Here is a 20,404-nt window from a genome sequence, read left to right on the forward strand (position 1 = left end):
TACAAGTATCGTTAGAAGGTTTAAAAAAAATGCAGACTGTTTACATTTGAGATGACATCTAGGATGTCAGAAATTTAAGATGACAGTGGTTCTATACTATGCTTTGCTTCCTCCATTTTTAAGGGAGGCATATTTGAGTGTCTATGTTTATAGTTGTTAATTTCTAGAAACACTGAATAGAATAGAATATTCCTTTCAGTCCACATTATGTAGCTCAGGCTATAAATTAGGAAAGAAATTTGCAGTGTTTATGAATGCTGTTGCCTGGCTACAGATGACTGTGGTTTGTTCTTTGAGTCACATTGCTAAGTATTTTAAAATAGAGACTATACTGAGTATTGAAGAGCCAGCCTTGCAGACGTGAGACTCTGACTGATAGTGAGACACCTTCTAGAGACTTGGGAATACAGATCAGAAAAATAGCTAATTGAGGACTTTGCAGCTTAAACATAAAAGAATTTAAAACTGTGGAAATAAAACCTTGAATTTTTCAAGGTTTTATTTATTTCATGCTAAAAATCTGACTAGAAATCCTATGTCTTAACTCTCCTTATCTTTTCAGTGGCCAAGTCCAGGCATGTCTTTTTCTGCATTCTGTCTCTGTCTTCAGCCTTAAACTTCATGTCACGGACTTATTCCAAGTCCTCCTCTTTTCTTCTTAGACCCTTGAAATCCTTCTAATTAGTCAATTAACCTCCAAACTTTCAGCAGGGAAGTCTCTCTTCTATCTGTCAGTACTCACGTTTGAAAAATATTCTCCTCTAATGGGGTAACACAGCTATATGAAAATAAAATCTTCATGCTAGAATATGATTAGTTTCCCTTTACTTCTTTTTGAGTCAAAATTATTTAAAATAGAATGTATTAAAATCCCTAAAATTAAGCATATATGGCCAAATGATTCTTGACAAAGGTGCCAAGACTATACAATGGCAAAAGTACAGTTTCTTTAGCAAACGATGTTGGGAAAACTGCATAACTAGATACAGAACAATAAAGTTGAATTCTCAGCATACACTATATAAAAATTTACTCAAAATAAAAAACCCAAAACTATGAAACTCCTAAAATAAAACATAGATTAAGAACTTCAGGAAATTAGATTTGGCAAGGTTTTCTTGGATATTAAACTAAATGCACAGGAAAAAAATAAAAAATAAATAAGACTACACCAAACATCAAAACATCTGCAAATAAAAAAAAAAATCAACAGAGTGAAAGGAAATCAACAGAATGGGAGAAAACAGTTGCAAATAATATGTCTGATAAAGCATTTAATATCCAGAAATTTTTACAACAAGACAACAACAAAAAAACATAAATAACCTAATTAAAATATGGGCAAAGGACTTAAATAGACATTTCTTCAAAATGATATACAAATGCATGATAAACACATGAAAAGATATTCAACATTGCTAATCATTAAAAAATGCAAATCAAACCCACACTGTGCTATCCCCTCATACCCATAGGATGGCTACTATCAAGCAATAGGAAATACTCCGTGTTGGCAAGAATGTAGAAGATTTGCAACCCCTGTTTTGGTGGGAATGTAAAACATGTGGCCCTTATCAAAAATAATACTGAGATGCCTCAAAAAATTAAACAGAGGATTAGAATATGATTCAGCATCCTTCTTCTGGGTATATATACAAAAGAATCCAAAGTAGGATCCCAACAAGAAATGTCTAAGTCCATGTTCATCTAAGCATTATTTGTAATAGCTAAGGGGAAGCAACCCAAGTGTTCATTTATAGATGAATGTAAAAAGAAAATACAGATAAAGATAATACATATATGATGGAATATTATGTAGCTTTAAAAAACAAACAAATCTTGTTACATGCTACCACACAGATGAGCCTCTAAAGACAATATGCTGTGTGAAATAAAGCCAGTTACAAAAAAAGCAAATATTGTAGAATTCTACTCATAGGAAATATAAAAAATAGTCAAAATAATAGAAACAGAAATTAGAAAGGTAATTACCTAGAGCTGTGGAAAGAGAGGAAGAGGGTATCAGTATTTCATGAGTATACAGTTTTAGTGCTGTATGAAAAAGTTCCTAGAGATCTGTTGCTAAACAACGTGAATATACTAAGTATATTAACATATTAATATATTAATACAGTTACTGAACTGTATATGTAAAAATGGTTACAATGATAAATTTAATGTTAATTTTTTTACCATCTAATAAAAAATTATCCAAATTGGACCACTTAGGGTCTGTAATTCGGGAAAAGAACACACACATGCCATTTATTCACCATATATAGCTAGCTGCCTTGCTATTGTGTTCCCTTGTAAGCTACTTCTAAATTCTTAGAAAGCAATGAAGGACAAAGTACAAATAATTTCCCTTTTGTCTGTATCCTCTGGAAAAAAAACTTGGCTCCGAAATGAGGTTAATATCTTAACATTATACAACTTGGTGGTATTTCCAAAATTTTATGTTTTGGTGAATCTACTTACTAATTTCTTCTAAGATAATTTGCTCTTTAATGACTTGTCTCAGAAATAACACACTGTGTTACCGGCCATGGCTTCTGATCACCCACAGCTGGAGACAGGGGAGTACAGTGGGAAAGAAGAAGATGACTGTAAGTAGATGCCTGGAAAGAAAAACTTACAGATATTTCTTTGGTTTTCAGTTTACAAATTCCAAAGTTTTACCATCTCCAAGGTAAAGAGGTGAGATTGTTCCTTCTATATTACACTCAATATTAACATTTTGTGATTCCTTTCCCCAAATAAGACCAAAATATTTATTTTAAACAGATTTGTTCCCAATTTAGATAGTAATGGCTAGGAAAAAGGGCCCTGATTTACTTAGCTCTGTATCATGTATACCATTCCCATTTCAAGAACGGCCCAAGATACTAAGGAAAAAGTAATCCCCACTCCCATCATCAAACCCATATTCTTCATCCCAATTTAAGGCTGTTAGTGTTTTATTGGTGTGTGTCTTAAGAAAAGCTTATCCAGCACTCCCTGATTGAGGCTACTGTGTACTTCCTATCTATGTGTATCTGGACAACAAACCTGGTATTAAATTTTACAAAGTTCCTATGCATTTTGAATAACTTCTCTCCCAAAGAAGTGAAAAAAGAAGAAATACCCCTCCTAAAAGGGCTTTTGAGTCAAATGAAATCAGATTCTTCATTTCTAATTGCTCTGAATATGTGGAATATGTCTAGTGATTTAAAGACATAGTGTACTTCAAAGCATGACATTGAAGAAATGACAATATCTATCATATAAGAAAGGTCCTCAGAAACTATATACTTCAGAATTATACCGTGTAGCTTCTGGAACAATAGAAACTATACAAATTTTGTGATTTTCTAACTGTTTAATCTTAAGTGTTCCCATTGTAACCTATGCATATGTGTATGTGTGCTTTGTAATGTAGTATTTATAAGTTATTCATATTCTTTATATTTTTTCTAGGCTAGAAGCTCTATCCACATACTTGTCCCCAAATTGTTATTATATGCATGTTTGCTGAATGAAGGATAGCATTAATATGTTATAATTTTCTATTAACACAGAAGAGTAACAATTTAACCTTCCAAATGAAAGAGGTCTATGTATCTTTCTTAGATGGCAGCAATGAGGTGAGAACTTAGGAAAAACCCTCTCAGCAGCCAACCTTGAGGGAAAGTACCCTAAGATGCAGTGTGGGTGACAATAGCTTTGACGAGAAGAAAATAGGACAATCTGGGGTGGGGCTTATCTGAGATTAGAGGACACATGGCTCAGTAGGCTATCCCCGAATATACGTCTAGAATACGGGCCAAGGTCCTAAAGTTTGAGAGGCTGTTGAGATTCCCCCTACAGTTAGTGTGGTAAAAAGAGAGTCAGACTTAGTAGGATAACCAGGATGCTGATATAGTTTGGGTATCCGTCTCCTCCAAATCTCATGCTGAAATTTGATCCCCACTGTTGGAGGAGGGACCTAAAAAGAGAGTCAGACTTAGTAGGATAACCAGGATGCTGATATAGTTTGGGTATCCGTCTCCTCCAAATCTCATGCTGAAATTTGATCCCCACTGTTGGAGGAGGGACCTATTAGGAGGAGTTTGGGTAATGGGAGCAGATCCTTCATGAATGTCCTGTTCACCTCCTCATGTGACACAGTGGCTCCTCTCTGCCTCCTGCCATGAGTGGAAGCCAGAGGCTCTCACCAGAAGCAGATGCTGGTATGATGTTTCTTGTATAGACTGCAGAACCATGAGCCAAATAAATCTCTTTTCTGTATAAATTCCCCAGCCTTAGGTTCCTTTATAGCAACACAAACAGACTAACACGGGTTTGTGAGCAAATTATTGTGTAAATTAGTCTCTCTGAGTCTTAGTTTCCTAATAGACAATATTAGTAATAGCATCTACCCCATAAAATTATCATTATTAAAAGAGATAATGTTTTTGGTATGCAGGGCGCTTAATATATGTTGTATAAAAATACTCTGGCTATAATCAACTAACTAAATTTGACATTTTCTTTATTATCATCTATTTCATTAAGTAGAATAAACCACTCATCCATTTTTACTGAAAAAAATACAAAGTCACATGGTATTTCTGCCCCTAGGTTTTTGAGGAATTGCCACACTCTCACAATGATTAAACTAATTTACACTCCCATCGACAGTGTAAAAGCATTCTTTTTTTCTCCACAATCTTACCAGCATCTGTTGTTTTTTGACTTTTTGATAATCATCATTCTGACTGGTGTGAGATGGCATCTCACTGTGGTTTTTATTTGTATTTCTCTAAAGACCAGTGATTATGAGCTTTTTTTCAGATGTTTGCTAGCTGCATGTATGCCTTCCTTTGAGAAGTGTCTGCTCATGTCTTTTGCCCACTCTTTAATGAGTAGATTTTTTCTAATAAATTCGTTTAAGTTTCTTAGAGATGTTGGATATTAGACCTTTGTCAGACGGATAGGTTGCAAAAATTTTCTTCCATTTGGTAGATTATTTGTTTACTTTGTTGATAGTTTCTTTGCTGTGTGGAAGCATTTCATTTAATAAGATCCCATTTGTCAATTTTTGTTTTTTTTTTTGTAATTGCTTTTGGTGTCTTCATCATGAAATCTTTGCCTGTGCCTGTGACCTGAATGATATTGCCTAGGTTTTCTTCTAAGGTTTTTACAGTTTTGGGTTTTACATTTATGTTTTTAATTCATTTTGAGTTGATTTTTACATATGAAAATTATTTAAAAATTCTAGTAATTACAGGAAACAAAAACTGAAGCTTATTGCTAAATTTTGGAGCATAGGGGTATTTCATTTCTAACAATGAAGTATAAAATGGGGTAAAGCCACAATCTAGAACAATACTAAAAAACCTCACATACATCACACATGTACCAACATACCACCACACACACAAAAACACACATGCACACACCAAACAAAAATTGAAAGCACTAATATGCCTATAATTCATCCTAGATAAAAATATTTTTAATGGCTTCAATTTCATAGATTATGGACATAGCATAGTAATATGAGTTATGTAGATTATGTCACTAGAAAAAATAAAGAAAATGAGAAGGGCAAGGAATCGGCTTTCCTTGAATATTTTAAATGTTGTCTGAGAAGTGGGACAGCACTTGGGAGAGGTGTAGAGAAGATGACTTAGCAAACAATCTCTGGATTTACCTCCATTGGTGCTCTTGACACACTGTTGCCACTGGTGTATTGGCCTATGTCCCTGAATAAACAGAGTAATACCTTTGTGTTCCTGACACCTAGCTTAATTTCCATAGAATAAATATTTCATGAAATAATAAATAAATAAAAAATGAATGAACTTCCTGGTAGGACTTCTATTACTATAGTCTCTTGCTTGATGGAGCATGTAGCTTAATGAACTTGGCCTTTGACTTGATTATCACAATTCCCTGGGAATGAGAGAACATTAACATATGCTACGCTCAATACATTTAAAACTTCCTTTATGATTTTTGAATAAAACTTTTCTGTTCAACAAGTCCAGGAGCAGTGGCTCATGCCTGTAATCTCAACATTTTGGGAGACCAAGGTGGGTAGATCACTTGAGCACAGGAGTTTGAGACCAACCTGGGCAACATGGCAAAACCCTATCTGTACAAAAACTCCAAAAATTAGCTGGGCATGGTAGTACATGCCTGTAGTCCCAGGTACTTAGGAGGCTGAAATGGGAGGATCATTTGAGTCCAGGAATCAGAGGTTGCAGTAAGCTGAGATCACACTATTGCACTCCAGCCTGGGCAACAGAGTGACACTTTGTCTCAAAAAAAAAGGAAGGGAGGGAGGAAAGAAAGAAAGAAAGAAAAAGAAAGACAGAAGGAAAGAAAGAAAAGAAAGAAAAAGAAAGAAAGAAAGAGAAAGAAAGGCTTAGTACTATAATAACCTAAATATTCTCTTTAAATCTCAAAAGTGATCAAAATATTCTAGTCTTTGCAGTGAGAGGGAGTTTGGCTGGTTTTATCATCATCACTCATTCACAGATTCTTCTCTGCAAAGTACCACTGCTCTTCGACTTGTTTAAATGGTCAACTTCTTCAGTCTCTAAGGCTTAGCTTAAATGATTTTGGGAGGACTTCAAACATGGTTAATCCTGCCTTCCTCTAAACATCCAGTTTAATCTAGACATTCTTTTTTAAGTGTGTACCAGCAATGAATTGGAATTATTTATTTAACCCCACCCCCGTATCAGGCAAAGTGTCACACATATAGTGGTGTATCATAAATACTTAGGAAGTTAAAGGTGGCTATTTCTAAGCACCTTTGATTCTGGAAAAAAATTAGTCAAAATATATATAACAAGGGAGAATTAGCTAATGATTTGTTTTTATGCATAGCCTAAATACAAATATAGTTAGATGATACTGTGTTTACAAAAACTAGAAATGAATATATGAGGCCTGTTTTATATACCTTTATTAATTTTTCCTGTAGTTAAAAGTGGTCATCTAATCTAGAAATTACTCTTATATTTCTAAAGGAAAGGAAAAACTGGACCCAAATGGTAGATAGTATCTACCATTCCTGACATTATGTAGATACAATCACTACAGAAACCCCAAATATCTATAAAATAAACTAAGTGAAGGTAATATGTTTATTTTCATCTAATACAATTATCCATGATTACAGGCATAATAATGAGACTCAAAGGTGAAAACCAAGAATGGTGTAAGTATTCTGCAATGAAAGTTTTAAAAACACACGTAGAGAGAAAAGTCTCATTAGATATAGTGAAAGCTATAGTATAAAGAAAATTACATTAAGCTACTTTTCAACAATCAGGTTTCTGATAAAACTTGAAAGATAATTCAAGTTTCTCACTACCCCAGATTTTAAATTACAAAAAAATTTTAAAAGGACTTTTCCTAAGAAATTACAATTAGTAGTTTTAAGAGACAAGCTTGCCAATGCTATATTAGGTCCATATGGTATGTGTTTGGTGCATCTGCTAAGTGCACATAAAGGCACTGGAATAGGGAACTGAAATATCCTGAGGCAAACCCCTGATTCCAGCAGCCAGCGTAGCAGTATCAGCAGCTAGCCTCAAGGAATCTTGTTTACTAATGCCAAGGGAATATATGATAGTTCTGAGTTAGCTGTTTACAATTAATCTACCTAATATTGAAAATTGGAATAATCTTTTGCTTTTGGATTCTACTCAAATTTAAGCAACATGGTGATATTGGCTTCTGCAATCCACTGGAGGTGCTGTCTGAAGCTCCAAATCTATTGCTGTGTTAGCCAGTGAAGGCTCACCAAGGAGAAAATTATTCATGTAACTTGGCCTTCAGTTACAGAAATTTTTCAAAAGTTTTCCTAGGGATGGAATTACTACAGTAGCTAATATGGATCTTCAGCTCCGAGGGTCATGGAATGCTGTTCAGCAGAGAAGGAAATATTGAAACAAGTAGAAGGTCAATTTAGAAGAGGCAGTGATCTGAATCTCCCCCAGGGTGCCCTCACATTAAGCTCAGATTTGTAATTGAAAATAAATCTTTTATGTCGGGGTGACAAGTCTGAGGTCCTGTTCTGGGTGCAGTTTTCACTAAGCATTATATTTTCCTGCTTGAAGTCACTGTCCTTTTCAGCTGATTTGACCTATAATGCCACAGTTAGATGTTGGCTGCCAAGTGATTAGCTATTCAAGAAAAAAAGTGAAACTAATCTCTGTATTAATATACATGAGGTGAAATGAGAAGGAATCTGAGACTGGAAGACACAGAGACTGATGTTACAAGCTGTGCAGCCAGGCATACTCCGCCAGATACAGTAGCAGAATCAAACCCAAGAGGAAGGGTGACATTTGGCAGAGATGGTACAAGAGACAGCTGCTGTGGGTTGAAGTGACGGCTTGATTCTCCAGCACTGTACTGTAAAGAGCGAGTCCTTTTTCAGAATAAAAAGAGCATATTGTTATTATGCCACTTACCAAAAAGTATACAAGTACAGAATTCATATTTTTTTCTTTTACATTGAAGATTGGAGGGGAGCTATGTTGAAAAAAAGAAATAATTTTTTCAAACATTTGGTCATTTTACAAAGCCCTTCTACATCAATTTGTAGCTACTGAGCAACCTAGCCTATTTTCCGTCTGTTAGAAATATCCCTTCTTTCTCCTAGAGAATCAGACAGTGATGAAAATCAATTAATACCATGAACATGAAAAAATCTTTTAATGAAAAATAGTTCATTAAATCAACATTTGTTGGACATCTTTTCTTTGCCAGACACTCTCCTAGTTACTCAGTTTATGGTTTTAATAAAACACATCTCCTATTCTTCCTTTTTGGCCTTCCTACAATCTCACCATGGAGACACCATGTGGAAAAAAGATGCTTTGGAGCCTATGTACTGAATCAGAGTTTCTGGAGGGGGACCTAGAATCTCTAGGGCGGAATCTGCCTTGTTATCAAATTCTCAGTTGATTCCGATGTATCCTAAAATTTAAGAACTCTGATGTCTTAAAGAATGTAAAGAATTTCGACAAAAATATGAGGATTGGAAGAGTCTTTAGTAATCAGTGTGACCATATAATTTTTCAAATGAGAAAACTGAGGATCAGAGAGAGAATGTAAATTGCCTGATTTCACACAGCTGGTTAGGACCCTACTTTTTCTGTCTTCTAGTCCAGTGCTAATCAAGGAAAAAATATATAGGTTGTGGATTTCTTTACTCAAACAACTCACAGTATTGTGTATGTTCCCTCTCTTTTTTGCTTTACTAGTAAACTATTTCCACATAACAATATTTTATTATAATAGGAATTTTATACATTTCCTTTTCTTTTGCTTTTCTAATCTGCCGTTTCTATGTAATGGTGTTTTTTGTTATAAGAACATGATGGCAAAAATCTAGTAACTGAAACTATCTACTCTGTTGACCTTTCCTCCAGACTACATTTAAAAAAAAAATATGGAGTGCTTCAGGAATTTGAGTGTCATTCTTTCACAAAGGCCATGCTAATCTTCTCTGTATTGTTCTAATTTTAGTATATGTGCTCCTGAAGCGAGCACCAGACTACATTTTATCCACGTTTAACTATTCTAAAGAAGTAGGTATTTTTCCATGCAAAAATCAGTTTCCCTATGACAACAAATGAATATGTGAGGCCTGTTGTATAAACCTTTATTAATTTTTCTTGCAGTTAGAAATGCTGATTTTTATCTATAAATTATCCTTATATTTCTAAAGGAAAAACTGGATTTTAAAATGTGGGCCAATATATATTCTTATATATATTCTTATTCTTGCTTTTAAAATTCTATCTACCTTGAGAAAAAAAAAGTTCTGTTATAAACTAATTTTATTATTCTCTTTGCCAGGAAACTTTTTCCAGTGCTGAAATATCTATGTAGCTTAAGCCGGTTTTCTTTTATTTCTGCACTCAGAAAAGATGGAAAACATCTGGCAGGTTCCTCTGGCAGGATATTCAAAGAAAATACTTTCTTTACTCTTCAGGCAAAGTAATCTAATGCTTTTCGCCAGTGTTGTATGGAACTATATTCCAACTTTTATATAAGTGTATAAATGCATAATGTAGATAGATATTTGTTGATAAGAGCCAAATTAGAGTAGTTTAATTTGCAATTTATTTAAACAAAGTTAATTATAACAAAATCAATGTTATAAGTTGTACAGAAAAATAATGTGCTCTTTAGGGTTTCCACCTGTTACCCTTGCCAAAAGAAATATCATCATGCAACAAGCTAACTTTTTTCAAGCTTATCTAAGAGGAAAGGTCTGCTGGTATATTGCAATTGCCTAGCTTTGCCCAGGTGCCATAATGTGACCCATGTAACAGGGCCACCTCATGGTTGAGGAGATTGTCATGGCACAAGAGAGTCTGCCTCCAGCAGGTATCTTTTTCTAATTTGCACACAGTTACTTTATGAATTAGTGGCAGCTCACCAAAAGGACTACGACAAGCTCTGGCCAAGTGTTCAACATTAGATTTATTGTAAACAGGCTTAGACTTTTTCCCTAAATATTAAGGAAGGCTGTCCAACCATTTCTTACAAAGAAAATTACTCATTTTATTGTGAACTGAAAATCCATTATTAAATAAACATTATTTGAAAAATGTTCATGTCACATTATCCATTTCTGTGAATATTTTAGAATTATAAAAATTGATCAGCACCAGTTATAGGTGCAAGTTTGACAATCAGAGGAGACCTTGATTTCCTACTAGACTAAGCTGGTATACTCACATTGTGCTCAACAGTAAAACAACAAAAAGAGCCTTTTTCTTCTTAAAAACAGCATGTCAGATTCTGCCCAGAGAAACCTCACTCAGAGGAACAAGGAAGGCTCTAAGGGTAGAAAGGGTGATCAATATTTGATTATCTATGTATCCTGGGTCACAGCTGCTTCTTTCTCCTGAGCTGGGCTTTAGTTTTTAAATTATTTATGATCAGAAGTAAAGAATGTTTTCTCAAACTCGGCTTCAAGGCCCAGCATCAACTCTGCTTCACTAATATGACCTCCTTCTCCCTTCTTTATTCCTCAGCCTCTTTGACTCAGGCCAGGCAGACTTTTGTTTCTCCCGTTTCCAGACCTCAGAGTCTTCCTCTAGGCTTTCGGTTATGCCAGTGTCCTCCTAGTTGTGTTTCCTTTGCCATCTTAAAGTTCCTCTGCAACAGAGCTTCACTCTTGAAGCAATAATTTTGTCTTGTGCAATGCTTTACCCCCAAAACAAATAGACCCCTTAACTGAAATCAAATAAATAAAATTTAAATAAAAAACACATATGAATACATATATTTGTCTGATCTTTCCAGAATATGAACTAATTACATTTTAGCAATGCCCATTCTATCATATAGCAATTAATAATAATGGTGACTAATTCTATGTAGTATAACTAGAATTTATTGAGAACATTACTCTGTGCTAGGCACTTGGCTAAGCACTTTCATACCATGTTTCATTTAATTGATATAATAGCCCTGATTAGAAGACAAGAGTTTAGGTTCCATAGTGAGCTAATAACAGACTAAGACTTAAAAGCTTTGCCCTGAAAAAAAAAAAATGCTCACATAATATTTTAATAATGAAGTGTGGCCCTATCTATGATCTTTTTTTTTGAAAAAATATTCCTCTGCTGTAACAACCTAAAAGATTTCCTACTCTTCTCAGTATCTCTCTGCTGAACACTTAACTTTTTCTTCCTTAACAAATCATCCAAGCTACAATCTTCTATTCCTCGATAATATAATCTTCTCCTTTCCAGAGGTCACACATTGGAACAAATGCATGACCCATTTGTGACAATGAAACACAGCAGCCTCCTTCTTCTAATACAAAGGCACAATCAAAGAAGAGAAAAATAACTAAGCAAAAAAGGAAAGTGAGAGAAAACTCCCCTGGTTTTAAACATAACTCAATGGAAAATTGGTCTTTCATCAAAAGTATTTCCAGGCTAACGACTTGTGGTTTCTTTAGCTTTCATTTAAGTAGAATAGAACTCACTTTTTACAAAGTAGGTAAGTGGATAAAGTACTCATTCAATTTTACATTAATTTTAAAGGGACTGTGAACTAGCTTCAGTTGATATGAGCACTCATCTCAAAGAAAGCGTTCTGTCAGAGCTCCAGGGGACAGAAGTGTCTAGCCTTATTTCAAGAAAGGACCATGTTCACTGGTCATGCAATGTAAAGAGACTGACATTGGATCTTTGCCCTGAGAGCTCCATTCTTCGCATCTCCTGTTTAGTTCTATATGGTTCTAAGGGAGAGAAAAAAAAAAAACTCTCTTGATTGCATTCAGAACATATCTTATAGTTCAGTTCAAAAGAAAATTTATCGGCAGCATGTGACAGGTACCACACAAGGCACCAAGTGTAGAGAGGTATGGGAAATAAGTAACTTGTGAATTACAGCAATCACATTAAAATGAAAATATAAGAATAAATGCAGTTCTCAGCTATGGATGTACATAAATGAAGCAGTGACATAATAGAAAAGATAGGGGAAGGGCAGAACCTATAAAAGGTATGTTTTTAATATGCACAAAATAGGACATGAGATGTGCATCATTTTATTCAGAGTCTAAGGCTGTACCATTAAGAAACAAATATATGGACACTAATGTAATTGTTATATCCCCTCTATAATTCCTAACAAATCTCATCTGAAACTTTTAATTAAATATAGCACCGTCACACATTTCCTGGATGTGAAGAAGCCACTGAGAAGGAAGAAGAGGAGCAGGAGCAGGGAGGATGACAGGATGGAAATAGTATGAAAAACTCTAATATGAAGATTCTGTATCAGATTATAGTGTCCACTTTTGTTCTGATCTCCACAGTATATAGTCTTTATTTACAGTTCTTTATTGTAGAGCTGAAGCTCCAAAATACAGTCTTTTATTTTTATTTTTTTTGAGACAGAGCCTCACTCTGTTGCCCAGGCTGGAGGGCAGTGGTGTGATCTCAGCCTGCTGCAATCTCCATTTCCTGGGTTCAAGTGATTCTCACTGCCTCAGCCTCCTGAGTAGCTAAGACTACAGGTATGTGCCACCACACCCAGCTAATGGTTTATGTTTTTAGTGAAGACAGGGTTTCCCTTTGTTGGCCAGGCTGGTCTCGAACTCCTCAGGTGGTCTGCTTCCCTTGGCCTCCCAAAGTGCTGGGATTACAGGCGTAAGCCGCCACACTCAGCCTATACAGTATTTACTTTGCACTCTTTATTATACAATATGTCCCTAGGACACTTTCTACACATACTATGTGCTCAATAAATGCTGAATTAGTGACTCTGCATATTAATGGTGGATGCTCTTTATAAAAAACTATCTGTTTGCCTGACTCTGCTCCCTATTAGACTGTAAACATTGATACTGAGGGGAAAGAAAAGAAATCATGCTTTATCCCCCGCCAATCTCTAGCACACAGTACGCCGTATGTACAGATTTATAGAATAAAAAATATGCAAATGAATCTGGCTATCATTTCTCCCAAGTGAAAATGGGGTCTTAGCATTGTAATCCTCTCTACATGTCCCCTTACTTGCTGATGACCTAGCTGAGTTCCACTTGCAAATCTGAAGTTGGAGCTAGAAATCAGGTGCCTATCAGTGCCAAAGCTAAGCTGATTGTGCAGTGATCCATGTCAATTGCTAACATCGCCAATATGAATGAATTAGTCATGCCTGGTCTGCTTATTTTTTGAGTACAGACACAGGCTAAAAACATGTTTTGTGGATTATTATCTATTTCAAGAATCTAATTAATATACATTACCCATCTGCAAACTTTCAGGCAGATTTACAGACCCTTTCAGCTCTTGTTCAGATGTGGTTAGACATTGGAGCAAAGCAGAGCAGTAACCGTCATTATGGAGCCTGAAAATGTCTGGTCTTTCACAGCCAGTGTGGTTTCCTGCTGAGATGGCTGTTACTGGCTTCCTGAGATAGCTTTAACGGACTGTTGACTTGGGCTCTTTATCTCATCTCCAGTCTGGATCGCTTGATGAGTGAGTAATGAATGCAAGTTGGTCTAGCTGACAGTTGTCAACTACCAAGGGATTATAGATAACCGTAAGTAAATTTAAAGGACTGGAGAGACTTCTGGCTGAACTGATAAAATCATTTAGATGAGAAGTCTGAATAAGAGGTAGAGGTAGAGTGAGAGATAGCAGGAGCAAGAAAGACCTGTTATAAGGCTCTTCGTAAGAGTTTTGAGAGACAGACTCTTAACAGAAAAATGTAGGTGGGTTTATCTTTCACAGCCGTCCACACTACCTTCTGCCAGATAATAACGAAGAACCTGTGTTAAACGGAAGCTCACCGAATGGTGAACCTGTTGAGGTCGAGGACTAGTTTTACAGCTTCCAGATGATGTGTATCCTCAGGACTTGACACATAATAGTCATTCAATGAATGTACATTGACTTCAACTGAAAACGGACACAGTTCTGTCAAAACTGGGAAACAACCTTTGATCTTGATGTCCAAGTAACATCAAAAAACAATAACCCCTCATCTTTTCTAAGATAGGTAGAATTGAGTTACAGTAATTTAGAGAATGCTTAAGATGTATCAATCTTAAGATTTCGAAATACCCAAATTATATATGCTCTATTCTATTAGTTCTTAGGAATTATTCTGCTCTGTATGTCTACATGGACCAAAGCATAATGAGGCTAAGGATCAATGAGATCAATGGGTGTTGGATTAGTTTAATTTACTTGTTGCATTCCTAGAGTGGACCAGCTATGCTTTCTTTGGTTCCTGCTGATCCAATCCATCAATGTGGCCATCAGTAGATTATCAAGACCATTTTTTCCCCAGTGCAAACCATTTAACCATTCATTCATTCATGAGTGTATTTACTGTAAAGTCTAAACAGTAGCTTTATTAAAAATGGAATTAGGAGTTAAAAACAGTGGCTCATGCCTGTAATCATAACCCTTTGGGAGGGTGAGGCAGGGGGATCACTTGAGGCCAGGAGTTTGAGACGAGCCTGGGCAACATGGTGAGACCTCATTTCTATAATTGAAAAATTAATCAGGTATTGTGGCATACACCTGTAGTTCTAACTCCTTGGAAGGCTGAAGCCAGGGGATCATTTAAGCCCAAGAGTTTGAGTTTGCAATGAGGTGTGATCAGTCCACTGCATTCCAGACTGAGTGACAGAGTGAGACCCTGTCTCTATTTCCTAAAAATTGAAACTAGGATCATCCTGATAAGTTTTTCCTGAAGAAGAATAGCGTTGTCTGTTCTTCTCAAAAGGCTTACCTGTGTATAGAAAGCTGTTTTTGCAATGATAAATAGTTGGCTTTACAGATAAGATCATATACGAAACAACCAATATGCTGAAAGATTAATGATTTCATTTTCATTGAACTTGACTTACTCAAAATAGGAAAGTAAAAATGTAGTGGGATTCTTGCCATTTCTGAATTTCTTTTAGGTCTTTCTGCTTTCTTCTAGCCTCAGCAAGTATCCAGTGATGCCTAAAACACTACTACAATTCTTATTCCTAGAATATTTGTTTTGAGACTAGTTAAATAATCTGTTAAATGAACTTATGCTAAATCACTATTGAATGAATAAGGGTCATGTAATGTGTCTCCCTAGGGCTTATCACATAATAGAAACTCAGCAAATGTACATTGAATCAAATTGACGATGGGCAAAATTCTATCAAAGCTAGAGAAAATCACCTTTGATGTCAGTCTCCAAGTAATGCCAATTAACTTCCACAATATGTTATTAGGCTACCATATCAGGTAACATTTCCATCCAACAGGAGACTTTCAGAGACAGTATTCAACGCTGGTTATAGGTCTTAAGAATGCATAAAGTAAGTGGGCAGAATATTTGAACCAAATTGATCAATTTATTATAGAGATCGCATAACAATTACTTTTAGAATACATCTCTAGTTATATATAATCTTTGATATCAATAATACTTATTAGTGATGTTGAGAATTGGGAAGCAATTTTATCAGCACTTTATAGTCTTTATAGACATAATTTTACACATAGCTATTCAGTTACTGTGTAATTAGACACCAGGTTTGTTTCCTTCATGGTTTTTAATTCCAAGTGAAAACTAACAAAACAAGAATACTTTCCCAAACAATACTCATTAGGAAAAAACAGAAGAAGATATTTTAATTCAGTTACTTATTAATATTCGATAGCTATTTTTAATATATATTTCAAATAGTTTTTAGGATTAGTAAAGTAGGATATGCAGGCCGGGCGCGGTGGCTCTCGCCTGTAATCCCGGCACTTTGGGAGGCGGAGGCGGGCAGACCACGAGGTCAAGAGATCGAGACCATGTTGGAACCCCGTCTCTACTAAAAAATACAAAAATGAGCTGGGTGTGGTGGCACGCACCTGTAGTCCCAGCTACTAGGGAGTCTGAGGCAGAAGAATTGCTTGAATCCAGGAGGCGGAGGTTGCAGTGAGCCGAAATCACGCCACTGCACTCCAGCCTTGTGCCTGGTGACACAGCAAGACTCTGTCTCAAAACAAAACGAAACAAAACAAAAACAAAACTAGGCTACACAGTAGAGTTCACTCATGTTGCCCTTCCCCACAATCTAGAAAGAAAGCCTAAATCATGTTTTATGTATTAAACAAAAATAGCTATGTAGGGGACTTAGTTTAAAAAAATAATAGGTTGATTACCTTTTGAACTAAAAATTACAAAGCCTATAAATGCCACTTTAAAAAATATATGAGTGCTATTAATCTTCACTTTCCAAATGGAATCTAGGGAGATGAAGCTACTGCTAGCTGCACATCTATTACACAAAACAGCAGCATAAAATGGGTGCAGATTAAAATAGAAATAGATTGCACAGATGCTCTTTTGGCTCCAGAACATCCTTATAAAACACCTAGTCACACACAGTCTCCCTCTAATTTCTAGCAACAATTTAAATAAATACAAGATGTCAGACAATAATCCCAGTTCAGGGAAAAAAGGGCTTCAATTCCACCCAAGTTAATTGAAGCTAGAATCATTCCTGTGACATCTATGGCAATTTCACATTGGTGCACTTCAATTAAGGAATAATAAGAGTGCAAAGTAATTTATACTCATAGATTAGATGTCGTCTGTGAAAAATTACCGATTAACTCAAAGGCGGCCTCTGGAGCGCTCACCAAGCATTTTAATGGGGGTCTCTCTGTCACTTCTTGTCCTAATATCTGATTAGAAACTAGCAACACTTTAAATTTGCCTTTTAAAAGACTCAATATACCTATTTTACACATCCATGACTTGCCCTTTTAAAATTCCCTAACCACAACTGTTTTGTAGTAATAGTCAAGTTTAATCATTTCCTTTTAAAGATTATTTTACTTACATTGTTTCCTTTTATTTCAATTCTTCATGTGTCTTTGGGGATTTTCTTTAATAAAGTAATTAAAAGACATTTATTTGAATAAAATTGTTCTGCATGGTATTTCCATCTCAGTGAGCATATATAGCTCTTAACAACAGAGAATACAGTGTTTGTAGTACAGAGAGAAAAGATTCTTAATTGCTGTTTTCCCAAATTAAAATTTCATCTTAGTACATGACAAGCATCATGCAGAAAATTTTGTGCATCAGATTTGACCTTTATAAACTTCCCACAAAAGGGTAAACAGGAAGATTATCACTTGGTTATCTGTTCTTAAATCAGTACTTTCTTCTTTCAGAATCTAGAACATATGACTAAAAATCACAAACTTTAAAAAAAAATAGCTTTATTGGAACTATTACTTCTTTTCCCTTTTTTAGCCATTAACTGAATTAAAAAGCACACTGAAACATTAAAAAACCCACATTTATTTTATTAGGAAAGAAGAGAGTCTACTTTCAGCTATGAGTTATGTATTCTTAACGGATGAAACACAAAAATGAAACAGAAGTAAAGCAAATTTCGCTTTGTTTTTTCCCCGCCTATAATGATGGAAGTGTCAGAGGCCCTAGACCTAAAAAAGTCAGTAGATCTGAGTCCAATGAGAGTTCTGTCACCCAAAAGTGTTCTGAATTTGGGGTGAGCTCTTTGACTTGACGTCTGTGGAACAGTGTTCTCTGTAGAATGAGGCAACATCTCAACAAATTGTAAAGACTAAATGCATTAACGTGTGTTGATTGTGCGTATTCAGGATAGCTGTCATTTTTGTAGGGTACTTACTATTCAAATAGACTGTCAGAAGAACTATTAAAATGTTTTATCTCTCTGTAGCAAGTATTCTGTGGCCCTTTTCTTAAGAGTAAGGAATCATGTATTCTGTAATTTATGAGAAACTGCAATATAACCAACCTCATGGGACTTTCAGAAAAAAATATTAGAAATGTGCATAAAGAAACTGAAATAGAAAAGGAATTACATAAGAGAATTTTTAAGATTTTTTTAAGAAAGAAAAAGCCCAAGCATAGCAACCCAGTTAATTTAATATTAGCTAAAAATTTCTAAGCTTACAGTCATTAAAATGTGGTTCTGTGTTTGGCTTAAAAGTGTTGCTTTGTGGCAGTAGCTTATTTATATTGCTAACACTGTTTATTTAAACCTGTCATTGCCATAGTGACTAAGTCTCCAGCCTGCCCACCCACAAGCCTAACAAGCCACATTAAGTCATTTTGTGAGTCCTGGATCTGGGAAGATAGACATATTTGAAAGGAGGAATTTAAATATGATCTCCTTCCTTGGAGAAAAGGGTTATCAAAGCAATAGGCAAAGGGCATACTGTTTTTTGGATATTAGGAATGTCTGTATGTGAACATTGAAATACACCAGTAGCTTGGGCCTGCTCAGATGACCTATTCGGCTTTCCGAGACTTGTGATTAAAAATGGTGTCTGACTAAATAACTCCAATGTACCATCTCTCTTCTTTGCCTCAAATTCCAAAAAGGGCATAGAAAAAATAAAAAGCTTGAAATGACAATGAAAATCAAGGCAGGGAGTTAAGCTATGGCAAGAATCTTTTATTTCCAGAAGTAATCATGAAGTTTATCATGCTGGATTTCATTTATTTAACACCTATAGATCATTTATGGCAGTGGTCCCCAACCTCTTTGGCACTGGGGACTGGTTTTGTAGAAGTCAGTTTTTCCATGGATGGGGGTGGGAATGGTTTCAGGATGATTCAAGTGTATTGCATTTATTATGCACTTTATTTCTATTATTATTACAATGTAATATATAATACTTTTACAATTCACCGTAATGTAGAACCAAAGGATCCCTGAACTTGTCTTCTTGCAACTAGATGATCCCATCTGGGGGAGATGGGAGACAGTGACAGATCATCAGGCACTAGATTCTCATGAGAAGCACGCAACCTGGATCCTTTGCGTGCACAGTTCACAATAGGGTTCGAGCTCCTATGAGAATCTAACTGCTGCCGCTGATTTGGCAGGAAGTGCAGCACAGGTGGTAATGTGAGCAATGGGAAGCAGCTGTAAATACAGATGAAGCTTCATTTGCTTGCCTGTAGCTAACTTCCTGCCATGTGGCGCGATTCTTTTTTTTTTTAAGAAAATCCTGCCTCCACCAAGTTTTCAACAAGTCTAGTATTTGATACAATTTTTTTTTTAAATACGAGGCGGTAGTGGGTGGAGATGAGATTCTTTTTTTTTTTTTTTAGAGAAAGAGGCTTTTTATCCAATTGAAAAAGAGAATGGGGAGGAGGAAAAAGGAAGAGAAAGAGAGAGAGAGAATGGGGAGGAGGAAAAAGGAAAAGAAAGAGGGAGAGAGAATGGGAGTATTGCTTTCTTGCCCAGGCTAGAATGCAATTTAGTAATGGGTATTGAAAACCTCTTGCATACTAATAATTATACTTAATGATGTAGTCAGGAAGGAATAAGGGAAGAAGATAACAAACAAACAGCCAACCAATATTTCATTTAAACCTATGAAATGCTATGCGATTACTGAGGAGTGATTTACTTCCAATTATATAGTCACTTTTGGAATAGGTGTGAGGTGGTAATGTATGTTTTGTGTATTTGAGGTGGAGAGTTCTATAAATGTTTATTAAGTTTACTTGTTCCAGGTCTGAGTTCAAGTCCTGAATATCCTTGTTAATTTTCTATCTCGTTGATCTATAGAATCGTTAGCTATTCTTGTTACATTGATCCTTTTACCATTATGTAATGTCCTTCTTTGCCTCTTTTGATCTTTGTTGCTTTAAAGTCTACTTTATCAGAGGCGAGAATTGCATCTCCTGCTTTTTGTTTATTTGTTTATTTTTACTCTCTGGTTGGTAAATCTTCCTCCTTCTCTTTGAGCCTTTCTGTATTGTTGCATGTAAGATGGGTCTGGATGCAGCATACCGATGGGTTTCGGCTTTTTATCCAATTGAAATATATATAAGTTTAATACTGGCGTTTGATGCTAGCTGGCTGTTTTGCCCATTAGTTGATGTA

The 20,404-nt window shown here is 35.6% G+C and overlaps 1 protein-coding gene and 1 non-coding gene across 12 annotated transcripts in view; both read right to left on the reverse strand.

The window, feature by feature from the left end:
• NLGN1 (neuroligin 1) overlaps window positions 1–20,404 on the reverse strand; it is a 907,355-nt gene that overhangs the window by 23,844 nt on the left and 863,107 nt on the right. The window lies entirely within an intron of this gene.
• Window positions 9,431–9,537, reverse strand: LOC135275920 (U6 spliceosomal RNA). Its single transcript, XR_010343510.1, has one exon. It is a non-coding gene; the product is annotated as a U6 spliceosomal RNA (small nuclear RNA).

This window comes from Aotus nancymaae, unplaced genomic scaffold (assembly GCF_030222135.1).
Source record: "Aotus nancymaae isolate 86718 unplaced genomic scaffold, 86718_ANA_hifiasm-v0.15.2.pri h1tg000019l, whole genome shotgun sequence".
NCBI lineage: Eukaryota > Metazoa > Chordata > Mammalia > Primates > Aotidae > Aotus > Aotus nancymaae.